Source organism: Geotrypetes seraphini, chromosome 10 (genome assembly GCF_902459505.1).
Source record: "Geotrypetes seraphini chromosome 10, aGeoSer1.1, whole genome shotgun sequence".
NCBI classification, from domain to species: domain Eukaryota; kingdom Metazoa; phylum Chordata; class Amphibia; order Gymnophiona; family Dermophiidae; genus Geotrypetes; species Geotrypetes seraphini.
Window position 1 is genome coordinate 136,991,207 of NC_047093.1, and position 10,696 is coordinate 137,001,902.

A 10,696-nucleotide genomic window follows, 5' to 3' on the forward strand; every position below is an offset into this window, starting at 1 on the left:
GAGTTCAGTAAAGTTCAGCAGCTTTTGAAATGTCTCGTTCCCCATACCAAGAGGTAGTGGATGCACAGCATATGAAATAAATTCTGGAATGTCCATAGCAGTAAATAAGTTGAACTGTACAGCAAAGTGTTCTTAGGAAGGTGGCTATCATGAATCCGTAGATCCAATGTACAGGAAACAGCTAACTGGAAACATTGTGTACAGCATGAGTGAGAAGGTACAGAAGTCTTTGCATTCAGGGTGCAGGAAGATGAATTAGTCCAGCAGGAACCGACAGTCTCTTTAAACTGGTGAGATGCACACTTGGGATGAAATGATGTCTGCACAGGATCTGTTAGTCACTGGAAACTGGTGGTGTTCACCCTTGGGATTAAATGATGTCTGTGCATACAGGGAGAGATACACCGGCTTGAAAAGAGTCCAAATATCATTCAGCAGCTGTACTCCAGTGTGATCCAAATAAGAGATAGAAAATGAGAGAGAAATCCTGTACTGAATGTAGAGAGAGAGAGAGAGAGAGAGAGAGAGAGACCAGGTTGCCTGTACTGAATGTGGCAACATGTGACAATATTAATGCATTTACTTGGTATAGTTATGGCAAAAGAGAGACGATATTCAGTTACTTAAGGTTCTTAATCAGACATTCCAAAAAGATGTGTTTCTGTGTGCTCCATATAACTATTATGGCAATTCAGAGAGACCATAATTCTGTACTGAATGTATTTTAAAAAATTATGTCAGAAATGTATACTGAATGGTTCATATCTAGTGAGCACCATAGAATAAACACTGTATAACCTTTTCTTAAACATATAACCCCTAACTAAGCTACATTTAGAATATGAAAGCTATAAGTAAAAAGAACATTGCACAATTAGGCTAGTAAAAAGTGGGAAAAGAGCTCTAGAAATGGCCAATGTTATGTATCCTGGGGTACCCACTAAACTAAAACAAGTGGACAAAACACAGACCACATGGCACAGACAAAACATAAAACACAAAGTTTTAGGCGTGAAGCTATTTTTCCATCTGTCAAGTGTGCAGGGCTGAATTTAAATCTGCAAATAAACACATTGTTATAGAGAACCAAAATAAAGATGAACACATGAAAAATAGAAATAATGCATATCATAGCCATCTCATATTTGGAAAAGCTAATGTCTCTTTGGAGCGTCTCTATCTCTGCAGTGATAAAGAGGATCCTTGGAATACATTAGAAATATCTTTGAGCCAAAACTGGTCTGGGATGGCTATGTATATATCCGAACTGCTGCTAAGAAAAAGAAAAAAAAACATTTTAAATTGGCAACATCCTAATTTCAGCTAAAACAATAGCTGAAATGTCACATCACACCACTTTTTTCCAATTCACAAACGTGCCAGCTGTGGCTTTCCTGATTTTGTCTTTAATAGTCCTGTTCATGCGTTCGACAATACTGGAACTCTGTGGGTGATATGGGAGATGAAATTTCCACTCAATGTGGAGTGCGATAGCTAAATCATTGCATACTCTGGCAGTGAAAGCAGGACCATTATCTGAGTTGATGTGTGTGGGACATCCCCACCTAGGGATGATTTCGCAAAGTAAAATGTTCACCACAGTCTGAGCAGTTTCATTTGTAGTGGGAAAAAACTTCAGGCCATTGGGAGAACATGTCAACAATAACAAGGGCGTAATCCTGGCAAGTCCAGGTGGCATGAGGAATATGAGTAAAGTCAATCTGTAAATATGTAAAAGGAGAAGTGGGGTAAGTAAGGTGTCAAGCTATATATGTCTGTATCAGGGAGCGATCACTGGCAAAAAGTTGAAATGTCGAGCGAGCACTGCGGTGACCAATGCCATGATATTGGACAATGAATAAGGAAGAGCTAGCAGCTGGTATACAGCTCTTTCCCCTCTTTGCACCAAAGTCCATCCGAAGGGCAGCTTTGGGCACCTGCCAGATGCTAGGCATCAAGTTCAGAGGGGGTAACAAAGGACTGAAGCTGAGAAAAAATAGAGGAAGGGAATCCTGTTCACCCTTGAGACCCAGAAACCCATTTAAAAGGAGGGAGGGGCTGTAAGTCAGGGCAGAATATCTGATGGTGAGATTAGGATTAGAAAGAAGGATAACCTCATGAATCAAAGGTTTAGAAGCATTTAGAATTCCTGTACCCAATGCAAGACCAGCCACCTCAACTATTTCTTTGCCTGTATTCTCACTCGTGCGGGCATTAGTTTCTACAATATCTTTCCTTTGCTCCTTTTGTGGGATAGACACACACTTTGAAGCTTTGTCATTTAGACCCTGAATCTCACAAACTTCCATATTTTTCTGATCTCCAGTAGGAGGCGCTCTATCTTTAAAACTGATTCTGGCCCCTTTATCAATCAAATTTAATTTATCCTGACCCTCTATGGTAGTATTAACATTGGGGCAGTCGGAAGTGTCCAAAATCAAAGGTGCCACATACCTCAAGCTGAATTCTGAGCCTGACTTCTTTCCTTTATCCTGCATCTGACAAAAGTGAGGTTATTAATCCCCCACAACCCCCATTGCATATTACGTTCCTCTTATCAAAACCTGTTATCCATTCCCTCTTTAAGACACATTGGCACCATGCGTACTAATATCTTTTCTGTAACGGCCCCTACCATCTGGAACTCAGCACCAAATTATATAAGAGAAATTCCATCACTTGATAAATTTAAAAGTACCTTGAAGGCCTTTTTTTTTTTTTAAAGACGCATTTGGAGTATAATAGTCCTTTTAAGGACTGTAATGGAACTTTGCTCCTTGCTTTTCTTATTCATTTTAATCTTTTCTACAAAGTGCTAGACTATTTATTTTTTGTTCCCTCCCTTTTGTTTTGATCCTTCTCCCTCTCTTTTTCATTACACAAATGTATTTCTACCCTTTTTAATTTTGTTTTGGTAAGTTAATGTTTGTCTATGTGTCTGACTGTCTGTTTTAATAATTATAATTTGTTTTTTAATGTATGCTTTTCTACTCTTTGTTTTTATATATTATGTAAAACCGCTCTGAACCTTGACAAGATGGTATATCAAATCCCCAAACAAACCTGAAACCTAAAACGGAATTTTTTCTTTCCGGCAACACAGCACAAGAAACAGCAGAAATTTAAACTTATAAGCAATGCAAACGTATATGGGAAAGGATTGGTGACACAGAGAGATGTGAGCTGGAAGGAGTGTGTCACACACACGGGCAACATAAGCCTTACAAGTCTCATCTTTGACCAATTACAAAAACAATATAGCAATGTGCGATGCTCGCTTACCTTACCTATAAGCGAGATACATTAATAATATACAATATAATCTTATACTCTATAAAATCTTATCTAAGCGATAGAAGATAAAAGTGCATGCAAAGAGTGGTACAGATGACAGAGTGGGCAGGCGTTTCTCTAAATAATTTCATTCTTCCCGAAAGAACGGCAGCTGCTTATTTTCATGATGGGAGCTTCCCAAAAACTCCGCAATACAAATTGGCTTCCCAAAAGCCTTTACATAATCTCGTTCTTTCCGAAAGAACGCTAGCTGCTCACTTTCGCAGCGGGAGTTTCCCAAAAACTCCACAATAGAGAGACTTCCCAAAAGCCTTACTAAATAAATAAAGGGTTGGAACAGGACACCAATACCAGTGAGTATTAAAAACAGAATTCAAAATTCTGAAATACTCACAAGATATTGGTGATGTCTAGGCCATCCCGGACACGAGCCCCCAACTGAAACGAACGGGGTCCGTTTCTTGGTCCCGAAACCGCTCTGCAAACACCCTGTCATTTGTTCAGACATCTGGAGGCATTCCCCTTAGAAAGGAAGGATACGCAGGAAGTGTCCTAAAGAGATTGCCTAATCTTTTATTAGTTTACATCCAGCTTTTATACTTTTTTGAACATGGGTCAGTGGTATTAGCGGATGACGTAAGTACAAACCATATCTGGTGCCAGGATACATAGGCTTCAAAGAAGTAATCACACAAGAAAAGGGGGGGGGTGAGTGAGCAGGATATGCACTTCATTGTCTAAATCTAAAGGTGTTAAAGCTTCCCTTATCTTTCTCAACCGGTACATGGCAATGGGGGTCGAACCTCCATTGTCTCAAACAGCTAACTTCATTAACAAGATTAAATGGCCTTTTCCCAGAACATCAAGAGAACAAACACAAACACTGTCTGTGTTTGAGCCCCCCAGCACAGACAGAGACAGAAGACTTCAAATGTGTCCTTTCAAATGTGTCCTTTCAGCTGGGGCCTGTTTAGATTGTAATGAGCTCTGCTTTCTTTGCCAGGTGCTTTCTTTGTGGGCGATGGAAGGGGTCAATGTGCTGGTTGCAGTAGAGATCCTTCTGCAGGAAGAGGAGCTGGAGAATGAGAGGCCCCATCACCGAGTCCACCGCAGGAGGCTGTTTAGACCTCGCTCCTGCTTCCTTGAGCTTAGTGACCAGCAGTGCCTGGAGCGATACCGCTTCGACAAGGCCACCATCTAGGATCTCTGCCTCCAATTGCAGCCCCTGCTACAGGCCTGCACTCGGCGTAATTACCCAATTCCAGTGCATTTAAAAGTAACAGAAGCCCTCACTTTCCTGGCAACTTGGAGCTTCCAGTCTGTTCTGGCAGCCAACACTGGACTCACTCAGCCTGCCATTTCCAACTGCTTCACCCAATTTCTTAATGCCTTCCTAACCCACACCCATGAATACATCTCCCTCCCCACCACTCCCCAGGCCCTACAGGGCAGTATGAGGCAGTTCTACAATGTGGCACAATTCCCCTCCATCATCGGAGTGGTAGACTGCACACATATTGCCCTCAGACCCCCTTGGGCAGATGAGGCCAGTTACCGGAATAGGAAAGCATTCCACTCAATGAATATGCAGGTGGTGCGCAATGCACAGGGAGAGATCCTGGATGTGTGTGTCAGATACCCTGGCTCCACACACGATGCCTATATAGTGCAGCATTGTGGCCTCCACAGGAGAGCAATCCAGGGGCAATTCAATGGCGTTTGGCTTCTTGGTAAGCACCTCAGGGACACAGCTACCCTGTTCTCCCCAATCCCAACACTCTCTTCCTGCACCTGCAAATCACTGCCACTCATCATTGTTGTCTCTCTCTCTTTCTCTCTCTGTTTCTCTGTGTCTCATAGGTGACAGGAGGTATCCTCAGCGAGTCTGGCTGATGACTCCAATTGTCCACCCTCACACTGCAGCTGAGGAGGAATACAATTGCCGTCACAGAGCCACCAGGAGCATCATCGAGCGAACATTTGGCCAGTTAAAAAAACCGCTTTAGATGCCTGGATCTCTCAGCTGCTGTACAGGCCTGAGAAGGTGGCTCAGTTCTTCGTGGCATGCTGCATGTTGCATAACCTTGCAGTACACAAACACCAGCTACTACCAGATCCCCCACAGCAACAACATCAGCAGTCACCTAATGGCGATGATGAGGAGCCTCCCCCACCCCCGCAGCACAGAGCCGAGCAGAGTGCCAGCCAGGAAGGGGTCAACGCCAGGCACCATCTAATACAGACCCACTTCCTGTGAAATGGACGCTCTACCCTAGCCACCTGGCACTATATCAGTCCAGTGCCATTTAACTGGACTGTACAACCAACCCAGGCTAATGTCAGCTTCAGTGCCATATAACTGAGGCTTTTCAACCCTACCAACCCTTCCATCAGTCCAGTGCCATTTAACTGGACTGCACAACCAACCCAGGCTAATGTCAGCTTCAGTGCAGATAAGCTGAAGCTTGTACACAGCACGGACAATAGTCAGCTTCAGTGTACATAAGCTGAAGCTTGTACACAGCACAGACAATAGTCAGCTTCAGTGTACATAAGCTGAAGCTTGTACACAGCACAGACAATAGGCTCTTTTAAAGAAACACCTTTATTTTCCCACATTTTGTGCAAACCGCCACCCTTACATGCACACACCCTCACCAACCCCACCCTCACCCACATACACGACCAACACCAGCCCCTTACCTACCTCCTCTTCCCCTTCTCTCGCCCATGTGGTCTCCCACAGCCCCTGACAGCCCTTCCAGGTCCACTTCTAGGTAGAGATGAAGCCTCTGGACCAACTGGGGCCACATCAGTGTCTAAGCTACCACTATCACTGCTGGAGTCAGTGTTCTGCTGTCCAAAAGCTGGCCATGTAACCTGAGTGGAGGAAGGCAGGCGTGAAACAGGCCCCAACATCTGGGGTTGCTTTATTTTCTCTGTGGCATTGCGTCCTGTTGCCACTGAGCCAGTGCTAGAGGGTAGTGCAGGCATCTGATCAGTGTGCTGGCTTGTGGAGGGAGTACGGTTTGTAGATCTCAGCTCACTCTGGAGGCCTTCCAGCTTTGCAACGATGGCAGTGTTGGCATGCAAAAGCTGCCTCAGCAGTTCATTTGTCTCCCGTTGGGCCTCCAGTGACTGCTGTTTTACCTCCAGTGAATGCTGTCTTGTCTCCACACCCTCTCTCAGCAGCTGGAGCTATTGCTGCCGATATCCCTCCAGGGTCAGATTGTGCCCCAGTAGCTTCTGGGCCAGTCTCAGTAGGTGGCGACGCTGGCGACTGGGTGCCCTCCAGCAGCCAGGCTGTGCTCCCTCACTGCCCTCCTCAGTATCCGCAGCCACATTGGCAAACTGCTCAGGCGGTGGGAGAATTGGCAGGTCCTCATCCCCATTGGCAGGCTCCTATGGTTGGGTGTCCTGGGACTCGTCAGGCTCCTGCTGGCTGAGTGTTGCAGCTGCCTCATCCTGCTGTCCCTGCACAGTCAATGTGTCGAGGCCAAAGCATCCAGCCTCATCCTTGTCAGAGCTGGCATCTACATAGGGGAAAAGCACATATGGATGTCACAGCATATCACAGGTAACATGCATCCCAAAGGGTGTCAGGTCAAAAGCGTGCCGGGACAAAGGCGCGCCCAGACAATTGAGCTCAGCGCGGAGGCACGCACTGCTCTTAATTACTGTTTTTAGGGCTCCGACGGGGGTGTGTGGGGGGAACCCCCCACTTTACTTAATAGACATCGCGCTGCGTTGTGGGGGCATTGTGGCGGGTTTGGGGGGTTGTAACCCCCCACATTTTACTGAAAACTTCACTTTTTCCCTGTTTTTAGGGAAAAAGTTAAGTTTACAGTAAAATGTGGAGGGTTACAACCCTCCAAACCCCCATAACACCGGCGCGATGTCTATTAAGTAAAGTGGGGGGGTTCCCCCTCACGATCCCCCGTCGGAGCCCTAAAAACAGTAATTTAGAGCGGCGCGCGCCTCCGCGCTGCGCTCAATTGTCCGGGCGCGCCTTTGTCTTTCGCGCCGTTGTCTATGAACCATCCCAAAGGTGTGTGTGACTACATTCCCAGCTACCATAGGGCGGTGTGGTGGTGACATTATGAAGGGGATGAAAGCACTGTATGTGAAGACACCTTACGTGAGCACACCTGCTGATCATAGCAAATGTTCCAAATTGTCAGTATAAGGGTGTAGGAATCTAATTCCATGCTCTGCCATCAACACATGGAGCAGTACCAAACAGGTGTTATGGAAAGGTTTGAAGAGCAGGTGTACTCACTGTCCCATTAGAGGAGGATGAAAGAGAGGTCTCTCAGAATGTGGCACATAGCTGTGAGACTGGGGATTAAGACAAGTACATACCAGAAGGCTGTGCAGGTGCGGCAGCTGAAGTGTCCTGTGTGCCTACACAGTAGGTGGAGGTTGCTGACACAAAGGTGAGCACTAGCTGCTCCATGGGGCTGAGGTCTGCCGTGTCAGCATCTGGAGGCCAGTTGCCCACCTTAGTTCGGACCTCCCTTTTGATGGCTCTCCATTTCTTCTTGCAGTCCTCCACATCTTGCTTATGGCGGTGGACTGCATTGAGGCGCTGAGCTATTGCTGTCCAGACTTTGCTCTTTGAGTATGCTCCGATTCTTTCTTCTTGGGGTGAGAAGAGCTGCTGGTGGTGTGTGTGCACCTCCTGCACCAGCATTTCTGTCTGAGCCTGGGAGAAGTTAGGCTTTCGGGACAGAGCTTTGACTGGTTTGGGAGCCATGGTGTCAAAGTACCCACACTTTTGATAATATGAGGTTAGATGTATTTATTGACACAGTATTGTTAGGAGACTTCAACATGCCTGATGTGGATTGGGACACACTCTCCTCTGCTTCCGGCAGCAGCAGGAGGCTAATAAACTCTATGAAGGAAGCAAGACTCAGGCAACTGGTGTTGGAACCAACAAAGGATCAGGCAATACTGGACCTGATACTTACCAATGGAGAAAGTGTCACAGAGGTCTCGGTGGGAGACACATTGGACTCCAGTGACCACAACATGGTATGGTTCAATCTCAGGAAAGGTTTCACTAAATCTACCACACTGAGCAAGGTCCTCAAATTCAAGGCCACAAACTTCAAAGACATGGGAGACTTCATTCGCCAGGCGCTGCAAAGCCAAGCAGAAACCGATAACGTGGATGACATATGGTCGACTTTGAAAGCCACCATACAGGAAGAAACAAACTGCTATGTTAAATCAGTAAGTAAACGGCGAAAGAACAATAAGCCACAGTGGTTCTCTGCAGAGATCTCGGACCTCATCAAGGAGAAGAAAAAAGCATTCCTCTCTTACAAACAATCAGGGAAACAGGACTCTAGAGTAGACTATCTGGCCAAGTCAAGAGCCATCAAACAGCAGTTAGGGAGGCCAAATTCTGCATGGAGGAGTCTCTAGCAAAGAACATCCAGAAGGGAGATAAATCCTTCTTCAGGTATATCAGTGACAGAAATAAAAACTCAGGCGGGATAGTACGTCTCAGGAAACCAGACGGAGACTATGTAGAAACGGACTCGGAAAAAGCCCAACTGTTAAATGAATACTTCTGTTCAGTCTTCACCCACGAGGCGCCAGGACTTGGCTCTCAGCTAAAGACAAGGGTTGACTCAGTTGACCCGTTTAGTAATTTCAAGTTTATGCCCAGCAGTGTCTACTGCGAGCTGTCAAAGCTCAAGGTTAACAAGGCAATGGGGCCTGACAACCAATACTCCAGGGTGCTCATGGAGTTGAGTGATGTCTTGGCGGAACCGCTATCCATGCTCTTAAATCTCTTCCTTAGTACAGGTAGCGTCCTGTTGGACTGGAAGATGGCTAACGTCATTCCACTCCACAAGAAAGGCTCAAGGATGGAGGCAGCAAACTACAGACCAGTGAGTCTCACATCAATAATGAGCAAACTAATGGAAACTCTAATCAAACGCCAATTGGATACAATTCTGAACGAGGAGAATCTACGGGACCCCGGTCAACATGGATTTACTAAGGGGAGATCATGCCAATCCAACCTGATCAGCTTCTTTGACTGGGTGACGGGGAAACTGGATGTTGGGGAGTCCCTGGACATCGTATACCTGGACTTCAGCAAAGCATTCGATAGCTTACCACACCGCAGGTTGCTGAGCAAGATGAGTTCTATAGGATTAGGCGACACATTGACGAAATGGGTTGGGAACTGGCTTGGAGGTAGGCTTCAGAGGGTAGTGAAATGATGGAGGTGAAGAGACTTGGCAGAAGGGCTCCGAGGTAAAATAACATTATTCGCCGATGACGCCAAACTAAGCAATGTAGTGGGCAAAAGCACAACAGACAAAAATTCAATGCCCAACAACATGATGCACAACCTACTCCTACTGGAGCGCTGGTCTAGGACCTGGCAACTCAGCTTCAATGCCAAAAAATGCAAAGTCATTGCATCTGGGCAACCAAAATCCATGCAACACTTACACCCTTAATGGCAAAATCCTAACAAGAACTGTAGCAGAACGAGACTTAGGGGTGATCATCAATGAGGACATGAAGGCTGAAAATCAAGTGGAGCAAGCTTCATCCAAGGCAAGACAAATCTTAGGTTGCATACGTAGGAGTTTCATCAGCCATAAGCCTGAAGTCATTATGCCATTGTATAGATCCATGGTGAGACCCCACCTGGAATACTGTGTGCAATTCTGGAGGCCACATTACCGCAAGGATGTGCTGAGACTGGAGTCGGTCCAGAGAATGGCCACCCGGATGGTCTCGGGACTCAAGGATCTCCCGTACGAGGAATGGCTAGATAAATTACAGCTATACTCTCTTGAGGAATGCAGAGAGAGGGGAGACATGATCAAGACGTTCAAGTATCTCACGGGCCGCATCGAGGTGGAAAAAGATATCTTCTTTTTCAAGGGTCCCACGACAACAAGAGGGCATCCGTGGAAAATCAGGGGTGGGAAACTGCGCGGAGACACCAGGAAATTCTTTTTCACTGAAAGGGTGGTTGATCGCTGGAATAGTCTTCCACTTCAGGTGATTGATGCCAACAGCGTGCCTGATTTTAAGGCCAAATGGGATCGACATGTGGGATCTATTCACAAAGGTAGGGGAGGGTCATTAGGGTGGGCAGACTAGATGGGCCGTGGCCCTTATCTGCCGTCAATTTCTATGTTTCTGTGTAATTAAGTACGTCCAACAAGCCGTCCGCTGGACGACTTGACATAATACGTCCATCTGGTCGGTTATGAACAAATCCGAAAGACGTCTAGGCCACGTTTATTGGTACATTTAAATCCAGGGGCCCGGGATACGTTTGCATCAGCACGAACGTCCATCTCCTATCTGTTCAGAGACACCGTCCTATCTACTGATGCAATCCTAACCCGTTTGTTGG